The following is a 20,130-nucleotide window of genomic DNA, read 5'->3' as shown; positions in this document are numbered from 1 at the left end:
GGAGACCAGGTTTAGCTGCCATACTAGGGGCATGATTGAAGCAAGATATTGGCCCTAAGGCTCCGGGAAAGGCAGGATCTGCGTTCCCAATGATGAGCCATCCACCAGTGGTAATAAATAACCCGTTAGGATGACAGGGATTGGGTTACTGCAGAGAAGATTCAATTCATTAATCAGAAGTCAATAATTCCACACTCTGGTCTTGAGGCGCTGATCAACGTGTCAGTCACAAGTTAATGCCATTTGCTGCTGCACTGTGCTGATAGCAACCTCTCTCCCAGCAGCAAAGGCCCCAGAATAGCAGGGGAGGGAGCACGGGCCTCCCTAGGAAAGAGCTGGCCAGGGAAGGGGGAGAGGCAAGAAGGGGGCCTGGGAATCGATGGCAAAAGAGCACATATTCAGCATTCTGCCTGGGGAGTCATCTCTGCCCAGCCAGAGGCCCAGGGAAACATCTCTGTTGGCCACCAGGCCGAGTGTGCTAAAAAAGACGAACCCACCCCCTCCCCAACCTTGCCCATCTCTACCTGCGGACATCCTCCAGGAAGCCTACCCTGAATTCTCCTGGTTGCAAGTGATTTCTCCCTCGCCAACTCCTCTTGGGCTCTTCCCATTTTGTCATTTGCTCTATAGCTCTTGGTATGTATGTCCTACGGTCTTAAGAAATCGGGGCAGAGGGGGTCTCAGACATCAAAACTGGTTGGTTAGAATCCACCACCCCCATTTTATAGGTGAGGGAAGGGAAGCCCAGAAACAGGAAGTGACTTGTCCAGGGCCATGCCCTTAGGAAGTAGACGGGTACCTGGATTGGACCAGATGGGGCCAAGATTGCTTCCAACCCCAAGATTCTGTGATTCTGGGCAATAACAGAGCCAGGTTTCAAGCTTGGGGTTCTCTGAATCCCAATCCAAGGTTCTTTCCACATTATGCCAGGCAGCCTCTTTTTACCTCCCCTACCAGACTGGAACAGCAACTGGAAGGTAGGGCCCAGCAAGCTGCATCTTCTCCAGTGCCAAGCCTGCTATAGACACAAAATAGGCACTCAGTGAATATTTCTCAAATCAGCGAGAAACTGCTGAATCCTGAAAGGGATGGGCAGAAAGAGAAGATTAAAGCTGCCGTATGAGCAGGGTCAGTTCTGGGAAGGACAAAGGCACAGGTAAGCCAAGGTCCATCTGGGGGAAGATGGGATATGCTGCCGGCCAAGATCGGGCCACCTCACCTAAGAATAGCTGAAGAAATAGGGGGTGCCAAGTTTGGAAAAAAGGAGAGGTAGCTTTAAGTATCTGAAGGGTCACCGAGTTGAAAAGGCCTTCCCCAGAGGGCAGAGCTGGGAGCGCCGGGAGGGAGAGGAAGGAAGGCAGGTTGAGGCGGCTTCACCTAAGGAAAAAGATCTTTTCAATTCAAGCTGCCTGCCCTTGCGTGCAATGGGCTGCTTTGATGAGCTCAGGGCTTTCCCTGTCCCTGGAGGTCGCCAAACAGAGGCTAGATAACCACCTGTCATGGCTGTTATCAAAGAGACTCCTGCATGGGCCACAGTTGGCCTAAATGCCCTCTGAGGGTCTGAGTGCTCTGTTTTTATAGCCACCAGCAGGGCAAAATGGGAGTCTGGAAGCAATCGATGCTGCTTGCAGGTACTCGGAGCAGGGGGTCATAGGGCAGGAGGAGAGCAGCGAATTAGACACAAAGCAAGCATAAACAAGGGCCCAGGAAATGGAGCTGGAGGAGCCGAGAGCCTGAGAGGCGAGCACTGAGGAAAATTGATCTAACAGCGGTGGGGCTGATGGACTCGATGGTGACCCAGGAAGGAAATATGCATTAAATGGTTTGGAGAGAAAAAAAGCAGCAGCTTTGCTGGATGTTGGGCCCAGTTAGCAGCCCCACATACAGGCAGCCATATGAAGGTAGGAGTGAAGGGGTGCCGGGAGACTTTCTGACTATGTTGTACAAGAGGGACTCCTCGTTCCAGCACAGGATGGACTACAGGCCTCCGAGGCCCTCCAAACTCTCAGGGACTAGAGGTAGCTAGGAGGTGCCATGGGATAAATCAGGAAGACCTGGGTTCAAATCCTGACTTCTTGTGTGAGCCTGGTTAAATCACTTACCTTCTCTGGGCCTCAGTATCTTCATCTGTAAAGTGAGGAGAGTAGATTTGTCGATGGGAGGAGTCCTTTCCAGTTCTAAATCTCATGACCTATGAATGAGGTTCTGTATTTCTGGATAGCAATGACTCAAGGGACTCCTAGGCCTGAGAGGTAAAGCGCAAGGGCTAGGCAGCCAGCATCACTCAATCACATGCGAATGGCATCTGACAGAGTGAACCAAAGAAAGAAAAACACAAGGAACCAAATCTTCCATCTGAAAACATTCAAGGTTGCTATTTGTTTCACGCCATCGTGCCCAGACACTTTTCTAAAGAAGGGCAATTGTTTCCCCTATGTTCTAAGGTTCCGCCCAGCTGCGACATACTTTATTTCATGTTCTAAGGTCTCATAGACCTCTGGCATGCTACATTTCACATTTTAAGATCCTTCCCAGCTTTGACATGCTATATTCCCTGTTCTAAGGTCCTTCTCAGCTTTGACCTGCTATATTCCCTGTACTAAGGGCCTTCACAATTCTAGTATTCTATGTTCCATGTCCTAAGATCCCTCCAAGTTCTAGCATGCTATGTTCCACGTTCTAAGGTCCATCCCAGGTTTGACATTCTATGTTCCACATTCTAAGGTCCTTCCAAGTTCTGGCATGTTACATACCATGTTCTAAAGCCCCTCCCAGCTATGACATGCTATGTTCCATGTTCTAAGGTCCCTTTCAGCTTTTGGCATTCTATGTTCCATGTTCTAAGGTCCTTCTCAGCTTTGACCTGCAATATTCCCTGTTCTAAGAGCCCTCACAATTCTAGTATTCTATGTTCCATGTTCTAAGGTCCCTCCCAGCTCTGGCATGTTACATTCCATGTTCTAAGGCCCCTCCTAGCTTTGACATGCTATGTTCTATGTTCTAAGGTCCCTCTCAGCTGTGACACACCATTATATTCCATGTTCTAAGGTCCCTTTCAGCTTTTGGCATTCTATGTTCCATGTTCTAAGGTCCTTCTCAGCTTTGACCTGCAATATTCCCTGTTCTGAGGGCCCTCACAATTCAAGTATTCTATGTTCCATGTCCTAAGGTCCCTCCAAGTTCTAGCATGCTATGTTCCACATTCTAAGGTACCTCCCAGCTCTGACAAGATATGTTCCAAATTCTTAGGTCCCTCCCAGTTCTAGCATGCTATTTTCTATGTTCTAAGGTCCCTCTCAGCTCTGACACACCATTATATTCCATGTTCTAAGGTCCCTCTCAGCTTTTGACATTCTATGTTCCACATTCTAAGGTACCTCCCAGCTCTGACAAGATATGTTCCAAATTCTTAGGTCCCTCCCAGTTCTAGCATGCTATTTTCTATGTTCTAAGGTCCCTCTCAGCTCTGACACACCATTATATTCCATGTTCTAAGGTCCCTCTCAGCTTTTGACATTCTATGTTCCACATTCTAAGGTCCCTCCCAGCTCTGGCATGCTACATTCCACGTTCTAAGGCCCCTCCTAGCTTTGACATGCTATGTTCCCTGTTCTAAGGGCCCTCACAATTCTAGTATTCTGTATTCCATGTTCAAAGGTCCCTCCCAGTTCTAGAATGCTATTTCCTACATTCTAAGGCCCCTCCCAGTTCTGGCATGCTATGTTCGACTTTCTAAAGCCCCTCCTAGCTTTGACATGCTATATTCCATGTTCCATGGTCCCTCCCAGCTCTGGCATACTACATTCCACATTCTAAGGCCCCTTCTTGATTTGACATGCTATGTTCCACGTTCTAAGGCCCCTCTTAGGTTTGAAATGCAATGTCCTCCTTCTAAGGGCCCTCCCAGCTTTGACATGCTATGTTCCATGTTCTATGGGCCCTCACAATTCTATTATTCTATGTTCTACATTCTAAGGCCCCTCCCAGCTTTGACATTCTATGTTCCATGTTCTAATGTCCCTCCCAGCTCTGACATGCTTTGTCCCACGTTCTAAGGCCCCTCCCAGCTCTGAAATGCTACATTGCACGTTCTAAGGCCCCTCTTAGCTTTGACATGCTATGTTCCATGTTCTGAGGTCCCTTCCAGATCTGCCATGCTACATTCCACATTCTAAGGCCCCTCCCAGCTTTGAAATGCTATGTTCCACTTTCTAAGGCCCGTCCTAGCTTTGACATACTATGTTCCCTGTTCTAAGGCCCCTCCCAGTTTTGACATGCTTTATTCCACATTCTAAGTTTCCACTCACTTCTGACATGCTATGTTCCATATTCTAAGGTTCCTCCCAGCTCTACATGCTACATTCCACGTTCTAAGGTCCCTGCTAGCTTTGACATGCTATGTTCCACGTTCTAAAAGCCCTCACAATTTTAGTATTATGTTCCATGTTCTAAGGTCCCTCCAAGTTCTAGAATGTTATGTCCTAAATTTTATGGCCTTTTCCAGCTCTGGCATGCTTTGTTCCCCGTTCTAAGGCCCCTCCTAGCTTTGACATGCTTTGTTCCACGTTCTAAGAGCTCTCACAATTCTAATATTGTGTTCCATGTTCTAAGGTCCCTCTGAGTTCTAGAATGTTATGTCTTAAATTTTATGGCTTTTTCCAGCTCTGGCATTCTTTGTTCCATGTTCTAATGCCCCTCCCTGCTTTGATATGCTATGTTCCACGTTCTAAGATCCCTCCCAACTCTGACATGCTTTGTTCCACGTTCTAAGGGCCCTCCCAGCTCTGGCATGCTACATTCCACGTTCTAAGGCCCCTCCTAGCTATGACATGCTATGTTCCACATTCGAAGACCCTCTCAGCTCTGACATGCTTTGTTCCATGTTCTAATGTCCCTCTCAGATTTGGCCTGCTATGTTCCCTGTTCTAAGAACCCTCACAATTCTATTATTCTGTGTTCCATTTTCTAAGGTCTCTCCCAGTTCTAGAATGCTATGTCCCACATTCTAAGGCCTTTTTCAGCTCTCACATGCTTTGTTCCCCGTTCTAAGGCCCCTCCTAACTTTGACATTCTATATTCCATATTCTAAGGTTCCTCCAAGCTCAGCATGCTATATTCCACGTTCTAAGGCCCCTCTTAGCTTTGACATGCTATGTTTCACGTTCTAAGATCCCTACCAGTTTTGACATGTTATATTCCATGTTCTAAGGTCCCTCCCAGCTCTGACATGCTATGTTCCATGTTCTAAGGTCCCTCCCAGCTCCTCATGCTACATTCCATGTTCTAAGGCCCCTCCTAGCTTTGACATGCTTTGTTCCACGTTCTAAGGCCCTTCTTTGCTTTGACATGCTATGTTCCACATTCAAAGGTCCCTAACAGTTTTGACCTGCTATGTTTGACTTTCTAAGGCCCCTCCCAGCTTTGACATGCTATGTTCCCTGTTCTAAAGGCCCTCACAATTCTAGTAGTCTGTGTTCCTTGTTCTAAGGTCCCTCCCATTTCTAGATTATGTCCTACATTCTATGACCTTTTCCAGCTCTTGAAAGCTTTGTTCCACGTTCTAAGGACCCTCCAAGTTTTTACATGCTATGTTCCATGTTCTAAGGTTCCTCCCAGCTCTGCATACCACATTCCATGTTCTAAGGCCCCTTCTACCTTTGACATGCTATGTTCAATGTTATAAGGCCCCTCCCTGTATGGACATGCTATGTTCCCCTTTCTAAGGCCCCTCCTAGCTCTGCCATGCTACATTCCACATTCTAAGGCCCCTACCAGCTTAAAATGCTATGTTCCACGTTCTAAGGCCTCTCCTAGCTTTGACATATTATGTTCCCTGTTCTAAGGCCCCTCCTAACTTTGACATTCTATATTCCACATTCTAAGGTTCCTCCCAGCTCTGCATGCTATATTCCACGTTCTAAGATCCCTCACAATTCTAGTATTATGTTCCATGTTCTAAGGTCCCTCCAAGTTCTAGAATGTTATGTCCTAAATTTTATGGCCTTTTCCAGCTCTGGCATGCTTTGTTCCACGTTCTAATGCCCCTCCCTGCTTTGATATGCTATGTTCCACGTTCTAAGGTCCCTCCCAGCTCTGACATGCTTTGTTCCAAGTTCCAGGGCCTTTCCCAGCTTTGACATGCTTTGTTCCACGTTCTAAGAGCTCTCACAATTCTAATATTGTGTTCCATGTTCTAAGGTCCCTCTGAGTTCTAGAATGTTATGTCTTAAATTTTATGGCTTTTTCCAGCTCTGGCATTCTTTGTTCCATGTTCTAATGCCCCTCCCTGCTTTGATATGCTATGTTCCACGTTCTAAGATCCCTCCCAACTCTGACATGCTTTGTTCCACGTTCTAAGGGCCCTCCCAGCTTTGTTCCATGTTCTAAGGTTCCTCCCACCTCTGACATGCTATGTTCCATGTTCTAAGGTCCCTCCCAGCTCTGACATGCTTTATTCCATGTTCTCAGGTCCCTCCAAGCTATGGCATGCTACGTTCCACTTTCTAAGTACCCTCCTAGCTTTGACATGCTATATTCCATGTTCTAAGGTCCCTCCCAGTTCTGGCATGCTATATTCAACGTTCTAAGGCCCCTTCTAGCTTTGACATGCTTTGTTCCACGTTCTAAGGCCCCTCCCACTTTGACATGCTATATTCCATGTTCTAAGGCCCCTCCTAATTTTGACATGCAATGTCCTCCTTCTAAGGGCCCTCCCAGCTTTGACATGCAAGGTCCACCTTCTAAGGCCCCTCCCAGCTTTGACATGCTTTGTTCCATGTTCTAATGTTCCTCCCACCTCTGACATGCTACATTCCATGTTTTAAGGTCCCTCCCAGTTCTGGCATGCTATATTCGATGTTCTAAGGCCCCTCCTAGCTTTGACATGCTTTGTTCCACGTTCTAAGGCCCCTCCCAGCTTTGACATGCAATGTCCACCTTCTAAGGGCCCTCCCAGCTTTGACATGCTATGTTCCATGTTCTAAGGTCCCTCCCAGCTTTGACATGCTATATTCCGTGTTCTAAGGGCCCTCACGATTCTAGAATTCTGTGTTCCACATTGTAATGCCCCTCCCAGCTTTGAAATGCTATGTTCCATGTTCTAAGGTTCCTCCCAGCTGACACGCTTTGTTCCACGTTCTAAGGCCCCTCCTTGCTTTGACATGCTATATTCCATGTTCTAATGTCCTTCCCAGTTCTGACATGCTTTGTTCCACGTTCTAAGGCCCCTCCCAGCTTTGACATGCTATGTTCCATTTTCTAAGGTCCCTCTTAGCTCTCACATGCTTTGTTCCACATTCTAAGGTCCCTCCTAGCTTTGACATGCTATATTCTATGTTCTAAGGGCCTTCACAATTCTAGGATTCTGTGTTCCATGTTCTAATGCCCCTCCCAGCTCTGGCATGCTATATTCCATGTTCTAAGGTCCCTCCCAGCTTTGACATGCTATGTTTCTTGTTCTAAGGGCCCTCACAATTCTAGTATTCTGTGTTCCATGTTTTAAGGTCCCTCCCAGTTCTAGAATGCTTTGTCCTTTATTCTAAGGCCTTTTCCAGCTCTGGCATGCTTTGTTCCACGTTCTAAGTTCCCCTCTCAGCTTTGACATGCTATATTCCAAGTTCTAAGGTTCTTCCCAGCTCTGACATGCTATATTCCATGTTCTAAGGCCCCTCCTAATTTTGACATGCAATGTCCTCCTTCTAAGGGCCCTCCCAGCTTTGACATGCAAGGTCCACCTTCTAAGGCCCCTCCCAGCTTTGACATGCTTTGTTCCATGTTCTAATGTTCCTCCCACCTCTGACATGCTACATTCCATGTTTTAAGGTCCCTCCCAGTTCTGGCATGCTATATTCGATGTTCTAAGGCCCCTCCTAGCTTTGACATGCTTTGTTCCACGTTCTAAGGCCCCTCCCAGCTTTGACATGCAATGTCCACCTTCTAAGGGCCCTCCCAGCTTTGACATGCTATGTTCCATGTTCTAAGGTCCCTCCCAGCTTTGACATGCTATATTCCGTGTTCTAAGGGCCCTCACGATTCTAGAATTCTGTGTTCCACATTGTAATGCCCCTCCCAGCTTTGACATGCTATGTTCCATGTTCTAAGGTTCCTCCCAGCTGACACGCTTTGTTCCACGTTCTAAGGCCCCTCCTTGCTTTGACATGCTATATTCCATGTTCTAATGTCCTTCCCAGTTCTGACATGCTTTGTTCCACGTTCTAAGGCCCCTCCCAGCTTTGACATGCTATGTTCCATTTTCTAAGGTCCCTCTTAGCTCTCACATGCTTTGTTCCACATTCTAAGGTCCCTCCTAGCTTTGACATGCTATATTCTATGTTCTAAGGGCCTTCACAATTCTAGGATTCTGTGTTCCATGTTCTAATGCCCCTCCCAGCTCTGGCATGCCATATTCCATGTTCTAAGGTCCCTCCCAGCTTTGACATGCTATGTTTCTTGTTCTAAGGGCCCTCACAATTCTAGTATTCTGTGTTCCATGTTCTAAGGTCCCTCCCAGTTCTAGAATGCTTTGTCCTTTATTCTAAGGCCTTTTCCAGCTCTGGCATGCTTTGTTCCACGTTCTAAGTTCCCCTCTCAGCTTTGACATGCTATATTCCAAGTTCTAAGGTTCTTCCCAGCTCTGACATGCTATGTTCCATGTTCTAAGGCCCCTCCTAGCTTTGACATGCTTTGTTCCATGTTCTAAGGCCCCTCCCACCTTTGACATGCTATATTCTGTGTTCTAAGATCCCTCCTACCTCTTCATGCTACATTCAACGTTCTAAGGCCCTTCCTAACTTTGACATGCAATGTCTACCTTCTAAGGGCCCTCCCAGCTTTGACATGCTATGTTCCAAGTTCTAAGGTCCCTCTCAGCTTTGACATGTTGTTTCCACGTTCCAAGTCCCCTCCCAGCTTTGACATGCTATATTCCTTGTTCTAAGGTTCCTTCCAACTCTGACATGCTTTGTTCCACGTTCTAAAGCCTCTCTCAGCTTTGACATGCTATATTCCTTGTTCTAAGGTTCCTCCCAGCTCTGACATGCTATGTTCCATGTTCTAAGGTCCCTCCCAGCTCTGACATGCTTTATTCCACGTTCTCAGGTCCCTCCCAGCTATGGCATGCTACATTCCACGTTCTAAGTACCCTCCTAGCTTTGACATGCTACATTCCATGTTCTAAGGGCCCTCGCAATTCTAGAATTCTGTGTTCCACGTTGTAATGCCCCTCCCAGCTTTGACATCATTTGTTCCACGTTCTAAAGAACCTCACAGCTTTGACATGCTATATTCCATGTTCTAAGGTCCCTCCCAGCTCTGACATGCTTTGTTCCACGTTCTAAGGCCCCTCCCAGCTTTGACATGCTATGTTTCCTGTTCTAAGGGCCCTCACAATTCTAGTATTCTGTGTTCCATGTTCTAAGGTCCCTCCCAGTTCTGGAATGCTATGTCCTTTATTCTAAGGCCTTTTCCACCTCTGGCTTGCTACATTCCACATTCTAAGGCCCCTCCTAGCTTTGACATGCTATATTCCATGTTCTATGGTCCCTCTCAGATTTGGCCTGCTATGTTCCCTGTTCTAAGGACCCTCGCAATTCTATTATTCTATATTCCATTTTCTAAGGTCCCTCCCAGTTCTAGAATGCTATGTCCCACATTCTAAGGCTTTTTTCAGCTCTCATGCTTTGTTCCCCGTTCTAAGGCCCCTCCCAGCTTTGACATGCTTTGTTCCATGTTCTAAGGTTCCTCCCACCTCTGACATGCTACATTCCATGTTTTAAGGTCCCTCCCAGTTCTGGCATGCTTATTCGACATTCTATGGCCCCTCCCACCTTTGACATGCTATATTCCATGTTCTAAGGCCCCTCCTAACTTTGACATGCAATGTCCTCCTTCTAAGGGCCCTCCCAGCTTTAACATGCAATGTCGAACCTTCTAAGGGCCCTCCCAGCTTTGACATGCTATGTTCCCTGTTCTAAGGGTCCTCACAATTCTAGTATTCTGTGTTCCATGTTCTAAGGTCCCTCCCAATTCTAGAATGCTTTGTCCTTTATTCTAAGGCCTTTTCCAGCTCTGGCATGCTTTGTTCCACGTTCTAAGTCCCCTCTCATCTTTGACATGCTATATTCCAAGTTCTAAGGTTCTTCCCAGCTCTGACATGCTATGTTCCATGTTCTAAGGCCCCTCCTAGCTTTCACATGCTATGTTCTACATTCTAAGGCCCCTCCCATCTCTGAAATGCTACATTCCATGTTCTAAGGCCAATCCTAGATTTGACATGCTTTGTTCCACGTTCTAAGGCCCCTCCGAGCTTTGACATGCTACATTCCACGTTCGAAGGCCCCTCCTAGCTTTGACATGCTTTGTTCCACGTTCTAAGGCCCCTCCCAGCTTTGACATGCTTTGTTCCACTTTCTAAGGTCCCTCTCAGATTTGGCCTGCTATGTTCCCTGTTCTAAGGACCCTCACAATTCTATTATTCTGTGTTCCATGTTCCAAGGTCCCTCCCAGTTCTAGAATGCTATGTCCCACATTCTAAGGCCTTTTCTAGCTCTGCCATGCTTCGTTCCATGTTCTAAGGTCCCTCCCAGCTCTGACATGCTACATTCCACATTCTAAGGCCCCTCCTAGCTTTGACATGCTATGTTCCCTCTTCAAAGAGCCCTCACAATTCTAGTATTCTATGTTCCGTGTTCCAAGGTCCCTCCCACTTCTAGATTGCTATGTCCTACATTCTAAGGCCTTTTCCAGCTCTGCCATGCTTTGTTCCACGTTCTAAGGTCCCTCCCAGCTCCAGAATGCTATTTTTAACCCCTACCTTCCATTTTAGAATCAATACTATGCATTGCTTCCAAGGCAAAAGAGCAGTAAGGGCCATGCATTTGGGGTTAAGGGGGTTGCACAGGATCCCACAGCTAGGAAGTATACGATGCCAGATTTGAACCTGGGGCCTCTCATCTTTAGGCCTTGCTCTCTAACCACTGTGTCACCTAGATGCTCTTGGCATGCTGTGTTCCATTTTCTAAGCTTTCCCCCAGCTCCTGCTATGTTCCACATTCCAAGGTCCCTCTCAGCTCTGGTACTTCAATCTAATACGGTTCCTTTTGGCCCCAAAGCCAACGGTCTTCTGGTTTCAAGAAGCCCAGATATGTTGGTAGAAATGAGGTGGATCTGTTTGGTGGTACAGAAGACCCGTACCTCAGCAGCCTAGGCTTTTTGGAAAAGAATCCTGCAAGGCCCATAAAGTAATCCAAACAGTAAGAGCAGGCATTTACAACCACAAAGCACTCTGGGTACACCGGTTCACAAGGAGTCTGAGCCAAAAGGCCTGGCTTCAGTACTTGCTGGTTGCCTCAGGCCTTCATCTCTCTGATCCTCAGTTTCTGCATCTGTAAAATAGATAGCACCACTGCTCCTACCTTCTGGGGCTGTGGCTAGGAAGGAGAGCCTTCTGTAAACCTTCACATGCTAGCTAAGTGTGAGCGGCCCTATCAGTTGCCCATATATGTTCAGGGAATGGCAGTATCTCAGGGATTTGTCCCAATTATTCAGCGACTCCAGGAGATGGCTGGTCCAGACCCAGGTAAGCCAAGGCTTTGGCTAAAAGCCCTGCAGGCTAATTCACCGGAAGCAGGTTGAGAAGGAAATAGCAGCTTGGAGAAAGTGGAAAGGCTTTATGAGACAACTTACTTCTACCAAAGAAGAGCAGATTCAGACCACTGAGTCGGGTTCCAAAAGATCCTTATTCTCCCAGAGATTTGGCCACCACAAAGTTCGCAGCTCCCTAGACCCAAACCTTAATGGGCAGCTTCCAAGAGAGACAGATCAACTCCCAGAGATCCCAATGCCAGGGCCAAGGAACTCCCCCAGGTCAACCGGTGCTCTGGATGTTGCTACTGCAAAGCCCATTATTTTTATTCAACAATAGCTGGCCAAATGTCCAGTCCAGACCACTGGCATCAGGGCATGGAGGGCACCGATTCTTCCAAGTTAATATCCGTATGAGAAGAACTGGCTTAGGAAACCCTGTCCCATTTGGTTTACTTCAATCCCCCCCTCCACCCACAATGCATCACCTATGTGCTTCAGCAGCTTGAAGCCAGGGTGCCCAGCAGCTCCCTCTGCCAGTGCCACTTCTTGGAAGAGAATGGTAGTGTCAGCCAGAAAGCTAAGGCCAAGACATCCAGGTTACTGTGCCGTCCCCCTGCAGAGAGCCAGTGCTCAAGGTTCTTTTCAAAATGGCAACTCTTGGTTACTCGCATGTGGATATCCAAGTTATGGGTGACGACTAACGGCCACCTCATCAGGGTCCACCACTGCCTCCCTTCTTGTCAATGGTGGTGGGTGAAGGCCGAGGGAATGTAACAGAATTGGGAAGGCTAATTGGGGCAGGGGTATAGGGGCAGGAGCTTTTCGAAACTGAAAAGAAAGTCATTTGAAGTCTTCTAGATTGGATCCTCTCTTTTCTGCGGCACCAGAACAAGAAGGAAGAAAAGGTTTGGAGGACTTTGGGGTGCAGTGGAAAGGGGAAGGATTTGGAATCGGAGGACATGAACTCAAATCCCAGACCTATGGCTGCGTAACCTTGAACTATCAGTCAGTGCCCAATGGTTTCAATTGTCAAATGAGGGGAGTGGACTGAGATGATCCTTTCAACTCTAAGGAGGAAAACATTAGAAAACACACCTTATAGAAAAGAACCCAAAGGTGGGGCTCATGAGAGGAACCTCCTGAGGGGAGAAGCCAGATGTTGTCCTGATGCCGGCCTCCTTGAGGGAGCAGGTCCCTTTCCAGAGGGGGTGGCCTCCACCTTCAAGCAGGAGGAGCCCCACTAATGGTGGCCAACTTGAAGTTGAACCAACATTCGCTTTGGCATTTTCTGAGATCAATTCTGGGTGCTTTGGCCACAATGCAGAAAGATGAAGACTGTAGCCCAAATTCTAGGAACTAACCTGCAATGCCTGTTGGGTGACTGGCTACATGCTAGCTACTTCATGTGTACAGACTTGTAACGTTTCATGATTCCGTGACTAGAAAGGACCTTGAAAGGCCATTCTAGCCTTTTCTTGCCTCCGGACAGGGCTACCCACCAATTGGCTACCCACCAATCATTGCTGCTCTTTTCCCACCTCAAGACCAGAGAAGCGGCTCATGCACCTATCTCTAGAACAGATCCTGGTACCTCACAATCCCGAGACTCGGGGAAGCCTCAGTTTTCTCATCTGTAAAATGGAGGTAATAATAGTCACAGTAGATACTTCACAAGACTTTTGGGAAGAAAGCATTATGTAATCCAAAAAGAACCTAGAAATTAGAATGATTACTATCGCTCCCTTCATACCCCAATAGAAACATCAGCACTTGCTTCCCCTTTATTCCATACTGTCCTTCCCCTCTGTCTTCACCCCTCAGTATCAAGGCAATAATGAGTTCATAAAGTCATAGCTTCAGAACGGCTCTTCTGAGAGATCATGGATTCTACCCCGTCGTTTAAAAAATGGGGAGGGGGTGGCTCAAAGGATTGAGATTCAGACCCAGAGAGGGGAGGTCCTGGGTTTGAATCTGGCCTCAGACCCTTCCTAGCTGTGTGATCCTGGGCAAGTCATTTGATCCCCATTGCCTAGCCCTTACCACTCTTCTGTCTTGGAACCAATACACTGACTCCAAGATGGAAGGTGAGGGTTAAAAAATGGGGAATATGAGGTACAGACAAGGATAGTGACTTGCCCGAGCTCCCACGAGAGCCAATTCCCAAGCCACTGGGCTTGAGCCCATCTCCCAAACCCCAAGATCATTTCTGGTCTTGTGTGGCCCAGTATGATAACTCGGCCATAAACAGATGAGATTAAAGGGCTGGAGTCGGAGCCCACTGGGGTGCACGGCTCTCCCCAGGTTAGTAATTCTAACAGAAGCCCCCACTCAAGTCCCACAGAGGAAAAAACTGGGCTAGACTTAAAAGTTGGCTTCTGGAGGTGCAAGGAATGGCAGAAAAGAAGGGAAGGAGGTCACTGGGCAGAGATATGGGCAGACACCAGCAGCCATGCTCCCAGAGCTGGCTGACCTGACTTGGCTGGCTTTCTTTGTGGTGAAAGAGGGTTCTGTGGGGAGGGAGTCACTGCCAAGGACAACGGTGGCACAATAGAGGGAAAACCATCATTGGAATAGTCTTACCATGAAACAAGAAAAACAAAGGAAGCCTGTGTACCTGCCCAGCTCACAGCATCAGTGGCATACGTGACCTCTAACCCCCTCCACTTAACCAATAGCAACAGCTTCTTGGCTTGTGTGAGAGGCTTGAAACACTTGCAGAATCACAAGGTGGAGGCCATTTAGCGGGAAGGGCCCTCAAAGGTCACTGGGTCTGACCCATCGGATTTCTAGATGGGAAGACTGAGGCCCAAAGGGCCTAGCTGCTGGTCACACAGGTGGCAAGTGGCAGAGTGGGATGTGAGCCCAGGTCCTCTGAGCCCAATCCATAGGTCAGTCATTCCATAGAAACAGATGCCAAGGGAGACAACGAAATGGTTCCCAAACAAAGGGGGAGAATGGCCCAGAGCAGGTGAGGGATGTACCCAACGACTTAAGGCCTAGAGGCAGAGTGAATAACCTCTAGGCCTCAGTCAAACAGGGCCAACAAACATCTCCTTGCCCCATTTCCCTCACAGTTGTCTGGTCAGAAAACCATTCCGGGAACTATGGCGCTATGGAAATGTGCGCTATTTCTTGTCTTCACCACTCTTCGTGGTCTGCATTGGTCTCCTTGGCTGTGAAATGGGAACAATCAGTCTTGCAAACTCTCTGGAAATCCATTGGAATACCTCAAACGTGATGGAGGTGAGCGCTGTGATGGCTACAATTTGGAGCCCAAAGATTTTGTGCTGCCAGCACAGCACGAGAGAAAGGGGAAGGAAAATGGTACTTACTTGGTTCCAAACAGCTCAGTGCTAGCTCCGCTGGAAAGAGAGAAAGCTGGCGCGCTGGAGCCCTGCGCTACAGAGAGACACCAAAGGAAGAACCAGGTTACAAGCAAGACAAGGGTCAGAGCTGCGGACAGGTAATAGGAAAGAAAGGGACGAACGCGGGGCAGGAATCTACCCAAAGGGACCCTCCTCACCTCTTAAGGTCAGCAAGACACCACTCAGAGCACAGGAGACCTTTCCCAAGGAGGGCCTAGCTCTCTGGTCCCAAAGCTCCTGAAGTCACAAGACTGGAGTCCTGGGGCTTCCACCTACTGGCTGCGTGACCCGGGGTAAGTCACTGCCCAGCTCAGGGGCCACACCTGAAAAATGAGGGATCACACAACAACACGTTAGAGTAGAGAGAGGAAGAGCTGAATCTCAAATGGGAGAATCTGGGCTCAAATCCTGGCTCTGCCACATTGATTGTGTGGCTTTGGACAAGTTATTGCCATCCCTGTTCCTCTGCTTCCTAGTCCATGAAATCAAGAGGGTGGTCTAGAGGATGTCTAAGGTTCCTCTCCGTGACCTCTGGCTTTAAAGGGCAAGTTGGGGCCGCTAGGTAGCTCAGGCCAGGAGATGGGAGGTCCTGGGTTCGAATGTGGCCTCAGACCCTTTTTGACTGTTAGACCTTGGGCAAGTCACTTAACTCCCCTGCCTAGCCCTTACTGTTCTTCTGCCTTGAGAGCAATATGTAATATTGATTCTAAGCTCCAAGGTAAGGGTTTTAAAAAAAGGGAGTCAAGTCACATGGTTTCCACAACACCGGGAGGGGGAGAACCCAAGGTTTCTGGAGCCAAGTCCCTCTACCCACCCCCTTTTCTCCTCCAGCACTGAGCTCTTGGGAAATCCAAAAAGGGCCCCAAAGGCAGCGCCCCCATTCCGGAATGGGAGAAGGAGCTTCGGGAATCAATCCCGCAGTCAGTAAGGGGAAGTCCCTGCTCCTTCCCCAGATGGGCCAGAGGTGAATTCTCTTTGCCTGAAGCCATTCACAGGAGGGGAAGGAGGCTGTCTCCGAGTCTAGGCGCTGACCACTCCCCCCTCCTCCTCCCTCAGGAAGGAAGCGTTATCCCCCAGAGCCGTCACAAGACCCCACGGGGGCCACAAGTCAGCCGCATCCGGAATCCTCCCCCCTGACCTAGGACTGCCTAGTTAATTTCAGGAGACAAGGGGGGTTCGAGGCTTTTAGAGCTCAAAGTTAAGGCGACTCTGAGCTCCCACTCATTTTACAGAAAAGGAAATGAAGGACCTGAGGGAGACGGGATTTGCCGAAGCCGCAAAGCTGGAAAGAGGCAAAGCTGCAATTTTAATGCAGAGGCTAGAATGTCCAATGGGGAGTCCCCGCTTTGCTGCTGGGCCACCTCGGGCCTCAGTTTCCTCCTTTGAAAACCTTAGACTAGGTGTTCTAATTTAGGGGCATCTGGCTCTAAATCTCCCTGTCCTTAGGCTGCCGAATGGGACTTCGCTCTGCCCAAGTCCCCCTCCCCATCGGGGGACCCCCTCCCCTTCTTTGTGGTAACATCATTAACAGTTTGATTTCCTAATACTTTCCGGGAAAGTAAAAAAAGGCAGCAGCGATAATTCGGGGCTGTTAGGTGAGGGGAGAGTGGAGAGGCTTAGCAACAGAAGGTCAGCCACTGGGTGAGAAATGTTTTCAGCTGCACCAACTCCCAAGTGTGAAGGAGCTGCGAGGGGCTACGATAATCTAGCCCACCAGGAAGCCCGGAAGTGGCAGCCATAAGAGCTGCCATTTCTGTCGAACCCCAACTGCCCTGGGATGCCAGCTACGGGATTGATCAGAATTTTTTTGCAGATGGGGAAACTGAGGCTCGGTGAGGGGGAAGGGTGGGGCCAGTGGATGGCCAAAGTCTGTGTGTGGGGGATTGGGACCCAGATGTCCTGGTCCCACCTTTATCACTTTTCTGATCGTGGCCACCAAGCCCCACGGCACACAAGACTACAAGACTATCCATCCATCTAGGTGGGAATTGGGACTCAGGAGCCACAGAGGAAGAGAGAAAGCCCCCCATGCGAGGGGTTAGCCACCTTCTCCTCGTGCCCCAAGCCTGCTTTTCCGCCTCTCTAATGAAGCCGGCTGCATCCCAGATTCCTTCACCCGAGGAGCAGGGCGATTTACTGCCCAGGCTTGACGGATGTCAAAATGTGCCACGTGCTTACGTAATTGTTAGCCATCCATCAGGGCTTGTTATTTAGTCAAATGTTTGTTTTCCAAGTGTGCCTTTAAATGGCTTTCTCTAGCCGGCTGCACAGCTGTTCCGAGGCTCCTCTGACAATGGAGAAGTTCTCCGAGAGCCTCTCCTGTCGGGGTCGGCTCTCCCCATCGCAAGCAAGCCTCCCCCCTTTCTCCGCACTAATATGCTCCGCTTGGATTTCCAGAGGCAGAAGCTCGAGAGCGCGCCGCCGCCGCCGCCGCCGCCGCCGCCGGGGAGGGGAGCTAGGCTGGTGGACAATGAATGCCCTCTCTCGCACGCTGGAACATCCTGGTCTCAGGCAAACAGCAGGTACCCAACACCCTGCTAAACCCACACGTCAGAGAGAAGCTGGCAAAAGGACCGGCGCCAGGGCTAGTCAGCCAGAGCCCTTCCAGTCACAGCTCCTCTCCCCGGAAGCCCTGGCTAGGGAAAGTAGGTCCCGGGCTCGAATTTCGGCGACGGAGCGGATTTGCCAGCGCTCCCTTCCTCCCTGGCTGCGGCTGCGGCTGCGGCTGCGGCTCGGGGGAATGAATGGGAAAAGGAATGTCCGTCCTAGCGCTAGTGTCGGCCAATCCATCTCCTGCCTCCGGGAGGTCGGATTTTCGAGGGCGTTTGCGAGGGGCAAGATTGGAACCGAGAGCCCCCTGGGCCCAGTCAGGCCATCCGTGGGCCACGCCAGAGGCATGGGATGCGGCAGGCAGGCGGGCGGTTGGGCTCGGGGGACAAGTCTAGGCTCCAAGGAGAAGACGGGGTGGGAGGAGAAGGAGAAGGAAAGCCGCATCCCCAGGTCAAACCTCAAAACTTAAGTCAGCAAATCCATTTCTCTTGTCACTGCGGGGTGGATGGCCAAGGCTTCCCCGAATCGGACATTGTAATACAGTTGTCCGGGCCCAACTGAAACTGCTCGGGAGACAGATGGCTAATTATATTCCCAGCCGCATTTTTCTCTGGGATAGAGTTTCAGCCAGTCAGCCAGTTTTATTTGATTAGCCAGTTTCCCAGCTAATATGTGAAATGACAGTTCATTAGGACTTTTCTGTTCCCTTCTAAAAATACCTTTGAAAGGAGGGAAAATTCTTCCCAAGCCATGGAACGTCATGGCGGTAAATAAAACCCCAGGCATATGCTCGCCAGTGTGGAGAGCGGGGACAGGAGCTCTCTCCACCAGAGAGGGAGGGGGTAGGAGAGAGCCGAGTGCAAGGACGTTGGGCCACCGAGCGGCTCGCGCGCGGAAACCTCCCTCAACCCCGATGCCCTGGCTCAGTGTGGGTCGGTAGCCCCTCGGCTTGCCAAAGGACACCAAGAGAAATCCAAGTCCTGGGTCAAAGTGCAGGGAACGCCATATTTAGAGCACCCCCCAACCCTCCACCCGACCACGCAAAAACAACAACAAAAAAATAGCGTCTCAACCCAGACGCCCCGCAACGAAGCGGAGAGCCAGAGAAGCAGCAGGGTGGGGGTTCAAATGCCCCCCAAACCGGGCGACGCAGTCTTCGGGCCCAATGGGTGGATGGTGTGTGTTGGGAGGGATGGGGGGTGGGGGATTCTGCGAGCCAGGGCAGCCTCCCGAGGGGACGGGCAGCCCACAAGCAAGCAGGGGCAGTCATGCTGCAAGCGCTGGATTCCACCGCACAGCGGCAGCGGCGGCGGCAGCGGTGGCAGCAGGCGGCCAGCACTGTGCCCGCCCGTCCGCCCGCCCACCATACCCGCACTCCCTGGTGGCGGCCCCCCGGGGCTGTGCGGGGCGGCCCCGGACCACCAGCCCGGCTGGGACTGGCCCGGACCCGTACCAATTGTTCCGAGGGGTGGCTGATGCAGGGGTGGGGGTGGGGGCTCTCCGGGACCCCTCCCCTAGCTCCGGCCCCGGGCCGGGAGGGATGGCAAAGGCGCGCGGCGGCGCCGGGCTTTGGGAGCTAGCCCGGTGCCCGCAGCGAAGCAGGCGCGCGCGCGTGTCCGTGGCCCTGTCTCTGTGCCTGCGTGTGTTATGTGCCGGCCCGTGTGGCCGTGGCCGTGGCCCGTGTATCTGGGCGAGTGTGGGTGAGTGTGAGTGAGTGTGTGCGTGCGCGCGCGCGCGGCTCTCGCAGCCCCCAATACTTCCCCTCCCCCTCCGCTGCCGGGCGGCCGGGCGGGCGGCCGGGCAGGCGGCCGAAAAACGAACGGGGCCTTTCCTAGATTGCAATGCCTGGGAGGGCGAGCGCGGGGCTCGGGCTCCCGCGCCTGCTCCCGCGCCCGCTCCCGCTCCCGCTCCCACCCTCGCTCCCGCTCTCTCACACGCCCTGCTGCCTGTCTTCGCTGTCTCTCCGCTCCAGCTGCAGGCTGCAGCGGCGGCAGTAACAGCAGTGGCAGCGGCGCTGGCACTCGCACCCCCACCCCCGCCGCCGCCCGGGGCCGGGCAGGGCAGGGCCCCGGCACGGGATGCCATCCAGGCCACTTACCTAGCAGGCTGCCTCCTGACGCAGGGCGAAGCGAGGCTCTAGGGCCCAGTGGGGCTGTGAGCTCCGACTGCAGTCAGGGGGGCTGCTGGGGCGGCTGCTGCTGCTGCTGCTGCTGCTGCTGCTGCTGCTGCTGCTGCTGCCGCCGCCGCTGCTGTCGCTGCCGCTGCTGCTGCCGCTGCTGCCGCCGCCGCTGCCGCTGCCGCCGCTGCCGCTACTGCTGCTCCATGCGCCTGGACCGCCAGGTGGACGCGCCTCCTCTCCTCTTCTCCTCCTCCTCTCGCTCCCTCCCTCACTCCCTCCCTCCTGCTCTGGGGGGTGGTGCCGGTGCCGCCGCCGCTGCGGACCGAGTCAGCGCTGCCGCCGCCGCCGCCGCCGCCGCCGCCGCCGCTCAACGCCCGCGCTGCTGCTGCTGCCGCTGCTGCCACTGCCGTCGCTGCCGCGAGTCCTGCGGTCCGTGCCCCGCACGCGCCACCGCCCCGAACCTCGGGCGCCTAGCACGCGGACAGCGCGCGCGGCGCGGAGAGCCCGCTCGGG

The 20,130-nt window shown here is 51.1% G+C and overlaps 1 protein-coding gene across 1 annotated transcript in view; it reads right to left on the bottom strand.

Moving 5' to 3' along the window:
- Nucleotides 1-19,828, bottom strand: part of NEXMIF (neurite extension and migration factor) — a 198,264-nt gene extending 178,436 nt beyond the window's left edge. Inside the window, exons 1-3 of the mRNA XM_001362112.4 lie at nt 19,597-19,828; nt 15,107-15,271; nt 14,916-14,982 (exon numbers count right to left, since the gene is read on the bottom strand). The gene's annotated coding sequence lies outside the window, so the exon portion shown is untranslated. The remainder of the gene's footprint in view (nt 1-14,915; nt 14,983-15,106; nt 15,272-19,596) is intronic.
- Nucleotides 19,829-20,130: the final 302 nt, after the last annotated feature.

Source organism: Monodelphis domestica, chromosome X, assembly GCF_027887165.1.
Source record: "Monodelphis domestica isolate mMonDom1 chromosome X, mMonDom1.pri, whole genome shotgun sequence".
NCBI classification, from domain to species: Eukaryota; Metazoa; Chordata; class Mammalia; order Didelphimorphia; family Didelphidae; genus Monodelphis; species Monodelphis domestica.
This window is presented reverse-complemented; position numbering and strand designations above follow the sequence as displayed.